Source organism: Limulus polyphemus, unplaced genomic scaffold (genome assembly GCF_000517525.1).
Source record: "Limulus polyphemus unplaced genomic scaffold, Limulus_polyphemus-2.1.2 Scaffold1162, whole genome shotgun sequence".
Taxonomy (NCBI): Eukaryota; Metazoa; Arthropoda; class Merostomata; order Xiphosura; family Limulidae; genus Limulus; species Limulus polyphemus.
Genome location: NW_013666772.1, coordinates 186,365 through 208,426, shown reverse-complemented (window position 1 = coordinate 208,426; position 22,062 = coordinate 186,365).

The window sequence follows — 22,062 nt, the reverse complement described above, 5'->3', positions numbered from 1 at the left end:
GCTAGCACCACTGTATAATGCGTTTTTTCGTTCTATTGCTTGGAACATCAAATGGAGTTTTTTTTCTTAACTGTATAATATACTTGTGAAAAGCACAAGTTTTCATCTCAAACTCATCGGGCATTCTTTGAGCAATTTACGTTTTAGTTCACATAACTAGGCCTTTGCGTTTCATGAACCGATAACACTACGATGTATGACCAGTAAAATCTTCAAAACTGTTATCACACGCAATCCTCTTTGCTTTAAAAATTATCATATTCGTAGAAACCTATATTCCTTGCCTTCTCTGATCCATAACCCATTCGTACAGTTTATTTTCGAGATCTTGCCATTTTGTTTTTTCCCTCGGAAATTGCGTTAATCACTTTTAACCATTTTCAATTCTTCTTCTTCTTGTTCGCGCCAGCAAAGAATAATTTTTTCTGTTGGTGGAGGACCAAAATATCTTTCGGCAGCTCTGTTTCCATGCTCTTTTGCATAATTAATCACACTTAATTTAAATTTAGCTGTGAATGACAGTCTTTTCTTTAGACATCTTAAGGGGTGAAAAAACAGAACGAAAAATGAAGAAACAACTATTTTCCTCCCGAGGATTAAGATGTGGTACTTCGGCTTTCGGTGACGCATCCAACTTGACAGTAAGCACGTGCCAGACTGCCGAGTATCAAATGAAAATTGAAATACCGATTAGGCGATTACCGACGCTAATTGCATTAAGCGCTCTGATTGGTCAAGCACATTGCACATTTGAATCCAAGGCAAGCACTCAAAAACGATTTTTTATTTGTTAAAGTTAGTCCTGAAACGGCCTTATTATGCTCCACATTAAACAAGGATCGTCGTGTATTTACAAGCTTTTTCACTCTCATCCATTACTATAATTAATTTTTTTATTATTTAGGGAGCATTATAAATAGTTATGTTTTTAAAAGAAAAAAACTACTATTATTATAAATAACACATTCAATTGAACTAAACTATGCATGCCTATTTAAATATATTTACACATGGCTACTTAACGTAATACTTGCAGCAAAGTGTAATCCTAAAGTTATATATATATATTGCACATTACTTAATGTATTACTTGCAGCACAGTGTAATTAATTCTAAAGTTATACACATTGCAAACTACTTAACGAGGATTCAGACAATCACATATGTAAATTACACTATCATTGTTTATATTTTGTTCCTAAGTTAGAGAACCAAACAGATTATGATATTATCTGAAAATATCAGTAACAATTTAATTATAGCTTTGTATTTACATTCAAACACTGAGGAAAATATAAAATAACTAGTAGACACACAACAACTGGATTGTTTCTGAAATCCAATTTAATTATCCTCTATACAATCAGGACAGGCGTAGTCCAGTGGTTAGCGTTCCCATACTATAAATCAAAGGATGATTTACAGCGCTATCTCGTTGCCACAGAAACGCGATCCGCGCTTTGGGAGTTTGGGTGAGCTATAAAAGTGACGATCAAAACACATTATTCGATCACAAAATTAAGGATATTTGGATCAACTGATCCCCGCCCATACTTGTGCTACCCCCCAAAATCATGTTTTGCCCAAAGGTGTCACCTCGCAATCTTGCGGTTTTAATTCGCTTTTTTCTTGTCACCTTTCCTCTTCCTTCTTGAGCTAATATATTATCACCAAGTAACATTTACTCTATTGAGTATAGTTAGTACCATTAGCTAATCAAGGAACCCTTAGATCTGGATCAGGGTGAAGAGAAACATAAGTTACTAAACATTTGGCTTTGGACTTTTTTGAGCTTAGGGTCAAATGGTTTAAAATCTAATTACCTACCAAGGTAAAATAAACAAGTTCATTCGATCAGACAAGAGTAGTCCAAGCGATGACGATGGGAGACGTTGATTAGCTGCCTTCACTATTGTGTGTCAGTTCAAAGTTAAGTTACGAATATACCCAAACAGCCCTTATGTGTAGTTTTTTGTTTTGTTTTTCAAGATTTTGAAAGAAAAAAAAAGATCTCTATACTCTCAAAGACTGGAAAAACTCAACACACTACAAAATATTTACACATCATGGGATTATTCGGGTGAGTAGAAATTATCTCAACATGAAAATTCGTTTTTAAATTATGCACCTTGTATACATTCTTGTGTCAAACATCTTTATGCATTTCTAATATACTTGATGTTACTTGAAATCATTGGCTTAACAATAAGTTTTGCGTAAAACTAGAGTAAAAATATCCACTGGAAAATAAGTATTTTTCTATTATGCTTTGTTTTCAAACAAATTATGACTTCACTGCCTGGATGAGTAAGTTGACGCCTAAATAATGATATTTATCAAGAGCCTAAATGATGCATAGCCGCAAGAGGATTAGTTACTGTAATTACATTAAAGTATTCTCATTCTTGATAAATACGAATATATCTTCCATGTCATCTATCTATAGTGTTATAAATACTGTACATTTCATTATAACAGCATCAGAAACGACTCAGTGTTTAAATAAAACATCAAATCTTAGAAAATATTTTGTAGATTTCGATTGGATAATTTAAAATGGAGGAACTTAGGAATGACGTGTCGGAGCTTGCATTCAGTAAGGAAGCAAATATCGAGATTAACTTTCTTAATTTTAAAGTCCCATGTATTACAGTATCACAGTTTTTAACGCATGCGCTTCATAATTGGTCATGACAGAACTGCTTTTTTTCATAAACTTCACTTTGTAAGATAAAATGATGTAAATCGATTGAAGAAATAGTGATTAAATTTCTTTGGTGATAGGTTATACTTCCAGGATTTCATAGATAACAGGGTATATTTTCACAAGGATAGATCACACTTTCACGGGTTATAGGTTATATTTTCACTGATGATAGTAGATCATACTTCATCAGATAATTTTATGTTTATAATTTTATGGGTAATAAGTTATACTTTCACGAGCAATATGCAAGCCAGTAGTCAGTTTTTCACCTGTAAAGTAAAAAATTTTTATAGGGACGAGTTCGTTTTTTTTTTCTGTTTATCCATCCACTCATTCACCAACCCCAATTAAATAACTTCCTTCACAATAAAAACAAAGCAGAATAAAGAAATTGATGTGCTGTTGAAGAGTATATAAAAATGTTTTCGGGGTTAGGGTAAGGATGAAGTTAATATTAGGGGGCAATACCCCTAAATGCCCCCTTAGTTACAGGCCTGGTAATAGATGATAGATCACACTTTCACAGATGATGGATTATACTTTCATAGGTGATAGGTCACACTTTCACAGATTATAATTTACACTTTCACAGATGATGGATTATACTTTCATAGGTGATAGGTTACACTTTCACAGATTATAATTTACACTTTCACAGATGATGGATTATACTTTCATAGGTGATAGGTTACACTTTCACAGATTATAATTTCATTGGTGATGTATTATACTTCCACAGGTGATAGGTTACGCTTTCACAGGTGATGGATTATACTTTCAGAGTTAATAGGTTACACTTTCACAGATGATAGTTTACACTTTCACAGGTGATGGATTATACTTTCAGAGATAATAGGTTACACTTTCACAGTTGATAGGTTACACTTTCACAGTTGATAGGTTACACTTTCACAGTTGATAGTTTTTACTTTCACGGGTGATAGTTTACACTTTCACAGGTGATGGATTATACTTTCAGAGATAATAGGTTACACTTTCACAGGTGATAGGTTACACTTTCACAGTTGATAGGTGACACTTTCACAGTTGATAGTTTTTACTTTCACTGGTAATAGATTATACTTTCATAGGTTATAGGTTACACTTGTTTGCATATTTTGTAACAAATAAGATCATTATTATTATTAAGATGGAATACAAATACACTTATTACTGTCAAACTGAGAAATGCATGTTTTATTAAACATCTACATGTGTATTTTATATAATGAGACAGGTTTATGGACATCATGAACGATTTATTAGAACAGCAAACAATTTTATCAGACACCTGTAGAAAGATGTGTAATTCAGTATTTCACCTATCATAACAAAACCTTACCAAAACATAAAAATATAACATCAAATTATTATAAATAGCGTCTGTAACCTTAAATCAGTTCATATTAAACATTCAGTACTTGGTTGATCCTTCTCGTACACTAATAACCTCTGCAAGGCGACGTGGCATGCTGTCGATGAGATTATTGATGTAATACACAGTGAATTCATCCAAACTTTGTCTCTAGAAGGCGCTGCTACACAACTACAGTAGCTGGTTTAGGGTCATGGTTAGCAATTTTCCGGATCTGTTCTGCCCAATAATTCACAATAGGGTTACAATCTGGAGAATTTACTGGCCATGACAATCTTGTAACGTCCTCCTGGTCGAGACAATCCTGTACAATATGTGGATTGTGGGCTGTGGCAATGTCATCCCGGAACACAAAGTAATTGCCAAACCTTGCCCTAGCATATGGAAAAAATATCGTCTCTATTTCATGCTTGTAGGGGGCGTTAATGACATTTCCCTGTGGGAAAGGCAGTCTTCCCTCATCTGATCTTCAGGCAAACTTTGAATACGAATCTTACCGTCAGCTTTAATAAGCCTGAAATAGGACTCATCTGAAAAGATGGCATGTCCTACCTCTAAGTTGGCATGCTGTCTTGCCCAAGTAACCCGATGATTGCGGTAAATTCTGGTTAATACTGGTTTGCAGATAGCCCTTCTCGCAAAATAACCTTGTTCAGTCTCTTAGTTACTTTTCTTCTGGATATCCTGGAATTAATGTGTTCATGCCATTCCTGTTGTTAGGTGTTTCAAGACTTCTTTCGACTTTGACACGTTAGCCTGATCAAAACACGATCACCTCGGGCAGTAAGTTTTCGACGTTTACCAGTAAACTTTCCTGGAACAACGCTTCCTGTAGTCCGATGACATTTCAGGATTCTGGATACAGTGCGTTGTGGTACCCTTCTATTCTGGCAATGTTCGCTTGCTTCATATCATTTCTGGACAGTCAAACAATTTAATGCCCTATAACTTCTGGCACATGACGAGGCATGACTCTACATCAAATACAGAGAAATTGTTTGAACAAAGCGTTAATCAATTTCGAAAAGATTATACCAAAAGTACACCCTTTTATATAAGGTATGTATGTTTGTTTTGACGAACAAATTCTCAAAACAACTTATTAAACAGACCAGAATAACAACTTGTACGTGTTTTTTAATCACACTCTACCTTCTCTGTTACTACACGGGTACTTACTCAATAACTACTCAATGCATGTAGAAAATAACATCAATATAGAACAGTGTGCAAACATTTTGGCCAAGACTGTATTTTGATTTCTTTCAGATTATACTTCGATGAAAGTCTTATTACGGCATAGATATTACTTAGATATTTTTAACTTGTGAATGAAAGTAAAGAAGAATGTATATATATCAGTTACACTATATCTGCTACGTCCAGTGTCGACGAGGCCTTTCACCCAATACCAATGCTCATCAGGCCAGCTTGGACATGACAGATATAGCAGTGGTTGAAACGCTATTTATATTATTAAATTGCATGAATATCAACTGTTACGGTGTGAACTGGATTAAGTTGGTGAAGTACAATTATTATCTATTTTATATGAGTAAACTACAAACCAGAATCAAAGTAAGGATTAAGAACACAATATTATTAGTTATTTAATACCGAAACCTGTCCGTGGTAACAGAGGAAACTTGTGTCTAGTTTGGTCGACATTTTCTAGCATGGCACCCCTATGAACCAGAGGGGGGGCCAAGAACACAAAATTGGACCCCAGAATCGGGTTTAGCAACCCCGAAAAACTCACTCTTAAGCCCTCATCATGCCTGCGTCACCTTCTGGGCACGTTTTACTCCCCGACCCTTGGAAGGAAGGCTACCAACACCACATAAATAAAAAACCGGGGACCATCCCGAGTTCGTCCGCCAAGTTTGGTCTAGCTCCAAAACTATTGAATAAGTTCACAGACAAGCAAACGAATTGACATACAATGTCACTTAGTATCGATAATATTGTTTTGAAAAGAGTAAATTATATCATAAGTCTTGATAGGAACAAAAGAGAAGCATTACAGTTAATGTTATTAAATTCGAAAAACCTTTTAAAAAAGATTTGCAACTCAAGACAACGTGTTTTTGTTTTTGTTATAGCAAAGCCACAATGGGCTATCTGCTGTGTCCACCGAGGGGAATTGACCCCCTGATTTTAGTGTTGCAAATGCGAAGACATACCACTCAATATTTATTAGCCACATATAGTTAGTGTAGGCTATGAACATAACATAGACCCGGCATGGCCAGGTGGTTAGGGCGCTCGACTCGTAATCTGAGGGTTCGAATCCTCGTCACACCAAACATGCCAACCTCCGCCTTTGCCTGGTCCCAAGTCCAGGGTGAGAAAGGGGGAGGGTTGGGCGCGGGGCTAGCAACTCCACCCCGTAAAAACCAACCTGCTACAAGTAACTGCAACAACAACTTTCCGTTGGTGAGGTGTTGTTACGGCCCTATGCTCCACTGGGAGTTTACAAGAATAAAAAAAAATGAACATAACATTCCTACGTAGGATCTTTAAATATATACTTTAAATATATTCAGTTGAGTGGTGCAGTTTTTTAAATGTTACACAAAAAGCATAAATCAAACTTTAAAAACTAAAATGGCAATTCCTGTTATGATAATCTAGTTATTTCTATTACCTATGATTGCTGTGTTTTAATCAGTGTTTTGAAAATGAGTAATAAATGTTTTGATAAGAAAAAATAACAGTAGTAATACAAAATATTAACAGTGTTAAGTGGACAACATGCATGCGAACAGAAGATCAATTTATATTAAATCCACTGGTAATACGCTTCTTTATTAGTTAGAAGGTTGAGTATGTAATATTAAAACGATTTTGAACATGCACATCAGCAAGTCATGTGACAATCATAGCCGATATAATGTCGCGGTGGAACGCATATATTAGATCTATATTTTGACATTATTTGGCATTTCGTAGGCAGTGTAATGCCACCGAAAATTTATCGCTAATGGGAAGGGAATGCTATAGCCCTCTCTGATGTAAAATATTCGTATATTAAGATCTTAAAGATGTGTTCAGACCGGAGATTTAGAACTTCCAGGACAGAGATATCCTTTGTACTCAATGATATTTGAAAATAAAGGAATATGGATCACCTTGGAAACAAGGACCATCCACAAAGAGACCAGTAACAAGTCGTTTCCCAGCCACGGTAAGCAAAAGGTGCATTCCAGTATTCAACGCTGACATTCGGCTTGGTTACACCCTATTCCTAATGACAACTTTCGTGGTCTTTGACTTGTGTTATTGCTTCGACGTTGACTCAATACATTCAACACCCCCAAAGAGTGTTGAGATTGAAATATGCAATATGGCAGCTTCTATGAGGGACGCGACACTTGTAATTGGTGATTTTAAACTTTTCTGTAAATGTAGATGAACAACTTTTTTATTCTCTTAAAATAGAATCAATGTAAAAACCCGATACTGAAATGGAAATAAATTCATTCTATTGTTTCAAACAATTACTAATTCTCAGGCTTAATATGAAAATGAAATTAAGACTGACGAGAAGCAGTTGCTCGGAACATTGATAAATAATATACATTTCTTTCTACTTTAAACATCGTGTTTTTGCAGCGATTTTTTTATTACATTTATCTTCCAAAAATGTTAGAATTCCAATTCTTCAGAAAATGTTTTTCTTTTGCCTGACGTCCATCTTGGAACTATCAACAAAGTCGATAAAGCGTTACGGAGTTACTGTCATTGTTGAACTAACCGTGTCGTCATGGTAGCTCGAACGGTTGACTAGTATAGCTGAATTTTGTATTGCGCCCAAAGTGCGGTGTCTTGTAACAGCGCTCACAATCCACGAACACAAAGGTCAGTGACAAAAGCTGTTCATTTCTCCAGGCAGTAGTTGGGAACATCAAGAAGTATTTCCGTCTGGGAAATAGATGCAAGTTGCTTCCACGACATATTAGTTCAACTATTACATATACCTCAAGCAGATGGAGAATAAAACGAGTATTCCTTCTATTCCATACGAAGACATATCAATCAATCAAACGTCTATAGATTTCTGGGTGATCGGACTGTTGTTGATGGTTGCTGGAAAACCATCGTTCTCACAAACTAGAGATATTATTGAAAGCCAGCAAGGGTGGAGTAATGTGCTTTGGACGTGAATCTTTTGCAATGTAAATTACGCTGCAGGACTACTGTCAATATGTACGGTCGCTAGATGGATCATGACCATAAGTTGGCGACATGGAAAGTAACGGCGTAGAAAGGCTCCAAAATCATTTCAATATAACGTACTCAACCTCCATATAAAGTTCAAATCAAACTCAGTCGAAATATTTATATTCAGCATAAGCTATTTCTGTTTCATTTGTCATTTTAAGTAACATAAAGAACTGTCTATAGAATTACAAAATGTTAGAGGAGTTCTGTCAAGGCAAATCTGAAATAGAACATTTACTGAATTACTTTCGTGTGTGTGTGTGAAACGATAGGTTGTTTATTTGAGTATTGTATAGCTGAAAGTAATTTTTCATAAATGTTGTTGTTTGTTATTAAGCACAAAGCTACACAAAGGACTATCTGTGCTCTGCCCACCACGGGTATCGAAACCCGGTTTCTAGCGGTATAAGTCCGCAGACATACCACTGTGCCACTGGGGGTGGGGGGCAATTTCATAAATGAAATAAAAGCAAATGTAACTCAAAGTAAGTAGATGTACCAAGTAAATAACAGATGTGTTTTCAGTCAGATGTTTAGTTTTCTCAGATCAAGTACAACAAATACCAAGCAGACAGAACACGTTGATTAAATTCAGTCAATCTCGTCATTGAACATCATACGTGTTTTGTTTTTTATTTACTAAAAGTCCACTCATCTATTCATTAATTTTCCTCTATCTTATAAAGAAACGGTGTTAACAAATTTATGTTCTAATTCTAAAAAGTGTTAGAGCCATAAGTTTAACATGTGAGATCTATAATATGTAAAATACAAAACTTCTTTACTTGGCATTGGAATACACGTATATAGATTCTAATGAATCTCTGTAAGAAGATCTTGTTTTCTTCTTTAGTTACGCATATGTATTACACGTAAAAAGATCAATCATTTTCAAAACACTTTTAAGTACTACACTTCTGAATATTCTAAACTACATGTTATCTATATCCTCCATCATCTCAGAAAACAACTAATACTTGGCATAACTAATTGTCCTCATTAAAATGTAGTATTTGATACGCACATCTGTTCTGTTCTCAACGTGTTAATAACCTCTTTACCATAAGTTATTATCTCAGAGACCAGTTACAATGATCTCTAATTCATGTCTTTCACTTTCTATCAAATGAAGCATAGCTTTTAGTGTCACTTATTGTGACGTAGAGCACATGCGTAGAGCCATTACTTGAATTCTATATAAATTTGTTTGGTACACACAAGTAAGTTGCAGTAGGATTAGTTGGTTTCTCTTATAAACAAGAAAGAACGACTTTAGAAATTCGATTTTGAAAGGTAAGTAATTTGTAAAGTATATACTTCAGAATTTGGTTTGTTTTGAATTTCGCGCAAAGCTACACCAGGGCTATCTGCGCTAGCCGTCCCTAATTTAGCACAGAAAGTCTAGAGGGAAGGCAGCTAGTCATCACCACCCACCGCCAACTTTTGGGCTACTCTTTTACCAACGAATAGTGGAATTAACCTTCACTTTATAGCGCCTCCACGGCTGAAAGAGCGAGAATATTTGGTAGGACGCGGATTCGAACCCGCGATTCGCAGACTGCGAGTCGAGTGCCCTAACCACCTGCCCATGCCAAGCCCATACATTACAAAAATGGTGAATAGTGTGAATATTGCACTTTCTGATGGTTCTAGAGTAGATGAAATATGGAAAGATACGTATGCATTATACTTGTTTGTTTGTTGTTAAGCGTAAAGCTACACAATGGGTTATCTATGCTGTGTCCACTTCGAGTATCAAAACCAGATATTTAACGTTATAAGTCCTCTGTCTTAACGCTGGGCCATGAGGGGAATATATTATAATACAGCAGTTTTGTTCTATGTGTATAAGTACCGATATGGTCTATCAACATTCAGAATGATTAAATTAAAACATGATGACATGAAAAAAATAAGCCTGACAAACAATTTTGCTATCCTGACTAGATTGTAAAAGATTCTTATACCGGCAAGGTTAAAGTTGAGTCTTACAAACAAAACGCAGGTTGAAAATGGCTATTAGTACTGCTTTATCTTGAACATGAAATACGTATATGTGGTTTCTTCAGAGAACGTCAAGAAAATTATTGAACTGATTTTTGCTATTATCATTTTCCTTGTTGGCCTTAAAGCAACAAGGTGAATTTCTATCACATTTGGCCCCGCCCATTGTGATTTTCTTACACAATGACTTTTAAAACCCTTTGTATACTTTACTTAAAATGTCCATACTCAGGATATGATATTACTACTATTTTTTGAGAAGTCAATCAACAGGATATATTAAATAAATAGATACAAGTCTGTTGGAGCTAGTTTAGCTTATACTCGACTAAGGATATTTTTGTCACCTATGAATACCAAATACGTAAAATATTATCAGCTTTATATGAGATATTTCATAACATCCGTTGGCTATTCTTATATATATACCAATAACATTACTATCAAAATGTTGTTGTTTTTATTTCACCAAAGATAATTACTGATAAAAAGGACATACACACAGGGTGTTCGAAAAGTCTGAAATCATAGGTGATTTGCAGATTTTCTTAATTTCAGATACGTGACTGATTATGTTGCTGTAAAATCCTGCTATTAACCAAAATTTGTTTCGAAAGACAGCATGTGGAACACATTCTGTAAAATCCGTTGAAGTTTTAATTTGGTCGTATTTGGTCATGTGACCTGGGAAGATCAGGTACACTTGGACCTCTACCTCCCTCCTTGACTATTGATCGTTACATTATAACGTCCTCATTGCTAAAAGAACAAGCATGTTTGGTAATGAGGATTTGATCTCGCGACCCGCAGATTGCGAGTCGATTGCTTTGATCACCACGCTATGCCTGGCCTCGTAAAAAAAGGAATGAAGAGAAAATAGAGAAAAAGAAATATTTTGAATATATGTGCAATATCTAAATGTTTATTTTGTCATTTTCGCACACACTTGCACAAAAGGCTATATGTGCATAATTGTCTCTAACTGCGAGCTGATAGACTAAATAGAAGGCAGCTAATCATCAGCAACCATCATCAACTCTTGGGCTACTCTTATCTGACAGGATTTAACTATCACTAGCCACTATACCACGCCTGACCCATTCATTAAAAACCCATTTTGTCAAGAGAAAATAATAAATAGTGTTTTCATTATGTAACAAAAAATTTAGGATTTTTTTTCCTATCCATGTGAAGATAAAATAAATCAACTTTTTTTTCCCCGGAAAGATATTCTTCCTTATAATGATTATTAAAGTGATGTTGTTATCGTTTTTAAGCACAAACATCATAAGCCTGCTGATTTACCGCTGAGTCACTCACTACAGCTTATTCACCCAAGACAAAAAACTACTAAATTAGAATGAAAAATTATTTAATATACATCAAATTACAACAATTAATACAACATAAAATAGACAAGACCCCTGTGTGAACCATTCACCCAGTTGAGAAGCACTAATCTAAATAACAGATAAGTAACCAACAGTGGCACAGCGATATGTCTGCGGACTTACAACGCTAGAAACTTGGTTTCGATACCCGTGTTGGGCAGAGAACAGATAGCCCTTTGTGTAGCTTTGTGCTTAATAATAAACATCAAACATCGTTCTTTATCCACAGATATAAAATTCACTTAAAAATATGTCTATTTACATTGAGGCATTATTTTAGCCCAAAATTTCTATTCAATTTATGAAAATGATAAAACCTATTGAAATCTAGAATGAGAGGTGAAATGAGTGCTGAACCTTGTGTATTGTAGATGAGGGATCCTGGCTCCCTTGTTTTGAAGCCTATGGTTAATCCAATTTTATAGTTAATTTACATACGTTTACTGAACAGTCTAAGAAAACAAATCTACGTTTTAAGTAACCCATAAAAATATGGGCTACAATTAAGTTGTCATTTTGTGACTCAGTGAAACTGGTTTAAACAAAGAACATAAATTATTAATTATATTTTTGGATAAAATAAAAATTCCAATGAACTTTGCATATAGGTAGTTATCACCACTTAATTATACGTATATTTTAAGTTACAGATACTTAAGAGAGTTATTGTTGAATTACAATCTTTGATATGACGTATTTTATTGTCTGTGTTTAAAAAAATATGATACTTCCCGAAATATTCTAAAATTAAAAGTTTATTCTTTTTGCAGAAATGGTCGACTTAAGGGAAATACTGCTTTTGAGTTTGCTCGCCATGAACACTAAATCAACGAAGTTTCCAATCAAAGAGAGTTCTTCTTATGTACGACAGTTCAACGGAGGTCTCAGCGAAACCGTTGATTCTACTTTCGTTTTGTTACTAATTATTGCAACAGTTCTAATAATGTCAGCTTTAGGTTCACCATTTCTGTTAATGTTTACAGCTGCCATACTAGCTGCCTTCTCTACTGCTGGAACAACGGGGGGAATTATTGATTTAACAGGAGGTGGTGGATAAAAAAAAAAATACTCATAACTCTGTGTCGACAATTCTACTGAATGCACTTGGAAAAACTTTTTTTTAATATTTGGAATTAGTACATTTTGGCATATTATAGATACCTAGGTTTTTTTATGTACATATGTATTAAGGGACTTTAATTTCAGGTAATTATTCTTAGGGAAAAAACTTCAGATTTTAAAACATTTCAAGAAAAGTTCTTGTTTAATTTTAACAAATGCAATAATATCATGTGTAATTAATCTATTCTTGAATGTATTTTATTCCGTTTCATGACGTTTTGTGGAAGTGATGACAAAGTTCGCGCCAAACCTAAAAATTCCGGAAACAGACAAACCACAATAGTTCACGAAAAGCAAATGTCTTATTGATAAAGAGTGATTACTGTAAACAACAAATATATCTTTAAAAGCTAATTCGCTCCATCAGACATAATATTTGTTTTTAATGTATTACTTCAGTGAAATTCCTATGTCTGATATCGACTTTACAATACGAAAGCATGTGCATGTTTAAAATTCGTAATATGCTTGAAAACGAACACGGAGAAGCTGATTTTGCTCTAATGGACATTTAAATTCGTCCCGAGTTGCATCATGCCCTTTAGAAATGTTGGTGAGAAGAAGAATACCTACTCATCATGACTCACCCCACGTCACAGAGAGAACCTATATACGAAAAACCTGGTTTTACTGTAGTCTTTATATTTGTGTTTTTATAGCTTTATACCTTTACTTAGCTAATATAATTGGACATTTTTCGGTAAGATGATTAGCTTTAATCTAAGTTAAGATAATCTATAAGATATTATTTAAACTTAAAGGATTTTTTAACGTCACCGGTTCGCGGTACTATGATTGTTTACACACGATTGGATAAATAAACAAGTCAGAAACCCCTATGTTCAGACATAGCAGCTTCCCTAATTGTTAACTGCGGAACAGAGGGAAGGCAAACAGTTGATAACATCCGCCGCCTAAAGCGGCTACTTTTAACGGTTAGTGGCATTAGCTGTTACTCTTATTGCGCATTCACAGCTGAAGCAGTGTATTTGGGCTTAGGGAATTCCCATTTTGAAGAAAGCTTTCAAGTGTCTCTTGTTTATGTGACCACACTGTAAAAATTTCTCTAACATAGCTTTTCCAGAACTGCGGTTTAAGGGTACCTGTCTGTAGAGCTTAAACTCCGAATTCTTCCATGTAGATATCTCTGATGATAGGACAAAGAGCAAAACTTCATGAAATTATGTGAAAATACATCAGTATATTATATATATATATATATAAATATAATTCAGTAATGACAAAGTTGTTCACTGGAGTTTTTGCTTACGTATGTTATATAAAGCATAATTTTAATATTTTTCTATCGCTACTTTGCTTATATAAACTTATAAACAAATAGGATAGCATTAACTACTGAACTTATTAAGATTTAAAAAAAAAGGATTTGAATTGTCACTGTAATAAAATGTAGTAACTCATACTTGTTTGGCACAACTGACTTGCATACCACCCAATTTGAAAGAATTATAAAAGTTGACTTTAATCGTATACCTAAATGGATTTTTGGAAGGAATACTAAGTATTCTAACACTTAAAACACTGAGTATTTATTACGCAAAAGGGAAAAAGTCAAAAAATTGGAATATATAATGTTAGTTGGACTAATAAATAAACATATTTTATATGTATTTCATGTGATTAGCGAATAAAGACAAAATATTTTGAAGTAATACATATTCAAAAATGATTAAATGAGTGTAGTTTAAACGAAAAAACTTTCTGTTGTTTTCAATCTATGCTATTTTTTCCAGTTTGTTTTGTATTCTGTCTTCTAGCTTTTATCATAGTTCATAAAATAGCAAAAGACCTATACAGTGATGAATGTTGTGTTTGAAAATCACAAAATTAATTTGTTTCACGTTACTCTGCAAACACCCTTGAGTCCAGCAACTCTGTATTTGTTATTTTATCTATTTTTCACATATGGTCCAGATATTATCGATAAGAGTTTTAAGTGTACTGAAAACTGCATTGCTTATCAGCAATAATTTAAAGAATACATAAAAAACATGTACAGGATTTTCCCGTGTAATAGAAAGTACAGTGCTTATCTATTTTTTAAAATAGTGATCCAAATTTTGCCCAAATCATTTATAAGATCTTACTGTACACTAAAAATTGCATTATCTATTTATCTCTTTTATTACTCAGTGGTCCAAAAAATACTCAACTAACTTAGAAGATCTTGTTGTTTAATGAAAACTGCATGAAAACTAAATAGACGGGATGGGAAGTTTTATTGTTACAAATCACTTTGTAATAAACAAAGGTTCTCTATAGTTAGATAAAAATGGTCAAAACCTCTGTATATATATTTACAAGATGCATTGATATTCCGGAATATACTATGTATTATTTTAATATCTTTGAACTATATCACTACCGAAATAGTAACCATTTGCACAATTACCCCGCTTGGTTAACTTTCTAGGGTTTTTCAAATGTGAAATATTTTGAGCAAACTTTTAATGTTCTTACATATTTGTTTTTATGTGTGAATTTAATGTATGGTATGACCATGAAATAATGCAATGTCTTATGACAAATAAAATTAATTATAATCGTGATTCGCCAGCTTGGAAAAAGTCGTTAACAACATAACAATTGTTGTTATAACAAATGGTTTATATAAAAAAGTGTTTCGACCACAACTGCGTTTGTTGTGTAAAAACTTCTAAACTTGAGAAATTACGCTATTTTGAAAACTGGCTTCAAAACGTAAGGATGAAAACAGCAAAATGCTTTAACTGGAACACAATAATTACATTCAGCATGCTGTAAAGAGCACTTAGAATCTATATAGTTCGCGCATTATTGATGTTTCTTATTCTGTCTTGACCTGTACAGTTAAAAATAGTAACTCTTAGAAATAAAATAAAATTAGTAAAATGGTATTATTACACACACAATTCCCCACGACCATCTTATACTGTGTTACAACTTTATCTGTGTTTTTCTATCTTTGATTACATTACCTTTCTCGCATGTTAAACTCCTAAAGTTTTGGTTTTGATTCTTAAACTACAAAGCAGTAAGGGTTCACGTAACAAGTATGGCTTTTGAGAGACAATGTGCTAGTAATGAACCACGGTCCTTAGAACGTTTCTCACGTTTATTTACGCATTGTTAGACAGTATAACGCTATAAAAGTTATACTGTCTTAGAAAATGTATCCGTGACAAAATATCCAAAGTACACGTATAACAACAGAATTAATATTAAACTAAGAGTCGAAGCATATATTGGAAACATTGGGAGAGTTTTACTGGTAATATGGAAAATTGCATAGCTTGGTTGCACTGTTTCTTCATGTAACTGTATAGCTTTATATCTCTACCTTTAGTGTAACTGCCATTAATAGCACTTATTTTGTGCATGACATTTGGTCATCCATTCTTACATGTACATTACTATTATACAATTGTAATGAAAAATCTAGAAAACCCCAAAAATGTTTTTAGGCTTTGCTTTATATGAGAATGTTTTCTTGTGTTACATTATTTTCCAACAGCTAACGGCTTTGAATGAAACAAAATGTCCAAAACTTTGTATACTGTATAATGTTAAGGTTGCTAAAACACGTTCGAATGGTGTATAATATTAAAGTAGGTAAAATAGGCTCGTATGATGTATAAGGTTAAAGCTGGTAAACAAGTTCGCATAATGTATAATAATAAACCTCCTAAACACGTTCATATGGTATATAATGCTAAATCTGCTAAACAAGTTTATATGGTGTATAATGCTAAAGCTGGTAAAATCTGTTCGCATGGTGTATCACACTAAAACTGGTAAAACAACTTCGTATGGCATATAATGTTAAAGCAGGTAGAGTAGGTTCGGATGATGTATAGTGCTAAAACTGGTAAACAAGTTCATTTTGTGTATAATGATAAAGTTGGTAAAAATAGGTTCGTATGGTATGTAATGCTAAAACTGGTATACCTAAAATTTGTAAACAAGTTAGTGTGGTGTATAATGCTAAAGCTGTTAAAATAAGATCGTATGATGTATAATGCAAAAACTGGTAAAACAACTTTGTATGTTGTATAATGCTAAAGCTGGGAAAACAGGTTTTATTCATATATAATGCTAAAGCTAATAAAACAGGTTCGAATTTCTATAATTAGTATAAATTATATGGTGTAAATTGATACGGTGTATAATGTCAAAGCTGTTAAAAAGGCTCGTATGGTGTATAATGCTAAAACTGATTAAACAGGTTCGTATGGTGTATAATGCTAAAACTGATTAAACAGGTTCGTATGGTGTATAATGCTAAAACTGATTAAACAGGTTCGTATGGTGTATAATGTCAAAGCTGTTAAAAAGGCTCGTATGGTGTATAATGCTAAAACTGATTAAACAGGTTCGTACTGCCAACCATTAAATTACCTATCTTATGCAACTTGAACACTTGAGAAGTGAATTAATTTCATAAGAATTTCCAGAAAGAGACCTGTCAATGAACTCAAAATTCAAATATTCTATAGCTTGAACATTTAAAAACCTCTTTATTCTGAAGCCATAAGACAATAATTAAAACCTTTGTAACACTTAGTAATAAGTGATCAAATCGTTGCCACACTAGAACTTGTATTTACACAGCGTACTGTAGTAAACACTTCATACGCTTTACAGTGACTTTAATAATTCCATTAATTTTCTCAGTTTTATGCCTTCTTTATTTAATCTCTTCAATTTCTTCTCAAGGTCAGCAAATATTTCTGTGGACGATACTTTTTTTCTTTATTCAAATGAATAACCTTTAGAGATGAATTCACGACTTATCTAACTAACTGTAGTACCACTGTTTTGAACTAATGGCACAACGATAAACCTGAAGGCTCATAACACTAAAAACTGGGTTGCGATACCCATTGTGGGCACAGCACATATAACCCACTTCTTGCTTAAATACAATCAAACAATTTACTAGTTATCTTGTCCAGTGAACCCGGTTCCATTCGACTTTATCTGTTTCAGATTCAACTATCTGATTCAAAACACTAATTACCCAAAAAGATCTGAACCAATACAAACACTTTTAGTATAAGACACAATATTAAAGGTATCTTAAACACAATAAAGTGTAATGAAACGATAATTACATGAAAAAACGAAATAAATTATCTAATTAAAAGTGTTTGTGTGTTTTCTGTAACAAAGCCAAACTGGGCTATCTGTTGTGTCTAATGCGGGGAATCGAAACCCGAATTTTCGCTTTGCAAATCCGTAGACTTACCACTGTCCTACCGGAGGGACCTAATTAAAAGCAATATCATAATATCATATTCTCACACACTTATTAAGACTACGGGAATATTAGTCTTATACTATAAGCAATCAGTAGACACGATCAAACAATTTCTTTAAAAATTAAAATGACATATCTGAAAAATTGTATACAAGAATATGTAAAAAGTGATATGTTGTTTCTGAAAGTGGTGTTGTGATGTAAAAAATATGAGCTTTGCTCTTTAAAAAAAATCTCCCTGAGGAGGGTTTATGATATACGAAATCTAAACTATTTATATAGAGGATTCTTGCAAAAATAGTATCACAGTGCACCAATTTTGAACAAATTTAATTTCATGACTTTCAAAGCCTAAATTTAAAAGCTATAAAAACAGCGAAGAGAGCGCTGTTTATCAGACGAGTGTTGAATTGGTTAGACTGTAAGAAGCAGCGGTTGTAAAACCCTAAAAACAGGATGACTCAACGAAGGGTGAAAAACGATACTAAACCTATTGTGTATCCACACGTACGTAATATAAGACATTAATTAACGGATGTTTTCTACAATTTTACACTTTAATATTCTAAAAAACGATACACTTATTGAGGACTGACCTAACATATGAAGTTTACTAGGTTCCTGTCCCTCTGGCCTAACAAATAAAACTGAAAAAGAAGAAAACCGAAGTAAAATAGCACAAGTATTCAGGTTTTGGTTTTGTTTGTTTGGAATTTCTCGCAAAGCTACACGAGGACTATCCGTGCTAGCCGTCCCTAATTTAGTAATGATAGACTAAAGGAAAGGCAGCTAGTTGATACCATCCACTGTCAACTCTTGGGCTACTCTTTACCAACGAATAGTGGGATTGATCGTAACTTTATAACCGCTGAAAGGGCGAGTATGTACGGTGTGACGGAAATTTGAACCCTCGACCCAGAGATTGCGAGTCGAACGCCCTAACCACCAGGCCATGTCAGGACAGCATTCATAGTAATTGCAAAGAAAATTTCCCATAAAATCAGTACTGTATCGGTTACAATGAGAATAAAAAATACTTTAGCAGTGTATCTTTCAAGTTTGTAATGAAGCTTTTCCCAGACTCCAACTGTGACTTCAGGAAATACATACTCAGGATTATAAAAAAAAGAGGTTTCCACGCAAGTCATAAAATTAAAAATGTTAAAGTCTGGATGCATGTGCACCTTGCAGGGTTATTAGGACTAAAAGAGCATTTATAATGCCTCGCCCATCCATGGTGTTGGTGTATTTTAGTGACTCCTCCAAGAATTCTCTTGTCTTTGTTAATCGGTTCATTAGTAGGCTGCTGACTTCAAGAAGCACCTGAACCTCCAGATGTACGTTGTCTTTGTGTAAACACCCTTCATTACAAAGCTCTGATGGAAAGCGCGAGGTTTGTTGTAACTTAAAATGTGTTTCATTATTAGACTATATAATTATATAAGAAATTAACTACAAGATACCGAATGAGCATTTGGATGACATTTGAGGTATGGAATAGTAATATAAACTCGACATTGAAAATATATTTGTAACCCATGATAAGCATAGTATACCATTACAAAAAACAATCAAATCTACCTAAAAAAATAATAATACATACTTACTGTTTATTTGCTAGTCTGCGTAGTTTGACATTCTGGTAGTCGGTAAGAACTCTTCTAAAAATTGATTGTCATATTTTGTTCTGCATTACTCCATATTAAGTGGATATTATATTTGTCTAGTGAGTGCTTGACATGATATAAACCTTGTAACATGTAAGGTAATTATATTAGGTATATTAGTAATTTATGAACTTCAATACTGAAGATCACAATTATCTCGTGTGGTTGTATTAAAAGTCTACCAATTAACTGACGTTTTTTCTACAAAATGTATAGTCTTAAGGTGAATAATTTTCATGTGATATTTTGAAAACACAAAAAAACGTATTGATTGCTATTATCAACTATTAATATTTGTCGTGATTTTATGATATTTTTATTATATTTTATTCCTTCCAGCTTAAAAAATGCTGTACTGTCTTCTAGTACTGTGTTTTGTCAGTCTCCAGTTTGCCCAAGCTGTTCAGCATCCGCAGAGTGATTTTAAATCGTCAGAGCGCCACAGCGTGGGTAAATCAGAACACTCCTTTTCGTCACTATTGTTCTATCTGTTCCACCCAAAGATTTGGATTTTCAACTTCTACGCAACTGACCTCTATACCTCTATTATTAAGCAATGGATTAACTACATTCCTAAGCTTTATTTTCTAAAATATTCCTTTCCTAAATCTAATCCTGACGTATCAGCTCTACAAATTCGAGGACTTTCGGTATCTCGGAAGAGAAAGGACAAAGGCCTATTGAAAAAAATAGCGAATCCTAATGACAGAGGAAACCGACGAAAGTATCTTCTGTGAAACAAAGGTAAAGTGTATCACATTAAATAATTTGAAATCGCTTATTTTGATTGTGTCATTTACGAAGTTAGTCCTAACAAGCAATTGTATCGATTTTGTAACTAATTACATTCACCAACAAAGATCTTGATCGTTTTAACTCATCATCATCATCATCAAAGGTAGTCTCTGGGTTTCTTCTGAGTGGTAGGTGGTGTCAGGAACTGTGGAATAATTTAACCTAAAAACAAATCTCTTAATTAATTATAAGATTACAGTAGCGTGCTATTTGTAGTTATTAAAGTCTCAGAATAACGCCTTGGTAATTATTAAATGATAGACTGTAGTATTGAAGATCACAATTACTTTACCTAACTTATGTGGTTTCGTTAAAACTCTGCGAGTGAGCTGATATATTTTCTATTAAACGTATAATCTTATGGTATTATACAACGCATCCTAAGAAAGAAAACCTTGGCGATTACTTATTATATTCCAGATCATGAAAACAAACACGATGGTGATTATGTGTAGAGTTGATGCATTACATTCACAAGGTTGAACGATTTTTCATCTTTTTATTAAAATTAAATTAATAAACGTTATTTCTGCTATAAAACTTTATTTACTTTCAACAAACGAATTATCCTATTCACCCAAGGGATAATGCTATCCTGTACATCACAAGTGGTGACTATTGTTTCAGCAGCATGTTTATATTCAATCCCAAAGAATACGCGATGATAATGTTATCCTATACATCATAAGTGGTGACTATTTTTTCAGCAGCATGTATATATTCAATCCCAAAGAATACGCGATGATAATGTTATCCTGTACATCATAAGTGGTGACTATTTTTTCAGCAGCATGTATATATTCAATCCCAAAGAACTCTGATCAACTGTTTTATGCGTCCTCTGTTGGTCGAGTTAAGTATAAATCTTAGCGACTATGTAAAAGTGTTTTTATCAGTTTCTTAATGTTGAAAATTTTGAAATGCATTTTCTATAGGTTACGTAGGTATATTTTCAAATGAGAAGAACATGTTTTATTTTCTAATCTTTTTATTGTTAGATGTGATAAAGATGATAAAGAAAACATTATTATGGTGAGAACGGATTACGTTTATGTAATATACTACATATTAATGACGGTAATTTGTTACACCAAATATATATATACATTATATCACTGACCTCCTATTCTCACCACAAACACGTTTAAGTAAACACAAAAAATCTTCTGTTTTACATGTAAGTGTGCAAACCTATCTGAGGCAACAACTCAAATTATACTATTCGAAGTGTACTGCACTGACTCACGATCATCACTGACCCTTCACAGCTATTATAATAATCTCAATATGAATCAGATAGGTCTTCCGTTAATAATATTAGCACCACCAACCATAAAACCCACAGAAAGAGGACAAAAGGTCCCAGTTTAACATAGCCCGAGGTGACGTTAGTCTTAAGGGGCACGTTACATATAAAAACTGAACGTTAGAGGTGTTCTTACAGCAATACCACTTCAAACCTGAATGCAAAAAGACTGCAGATGTGCGAAAACGGAACACTTTGCAGGATTCAGCAC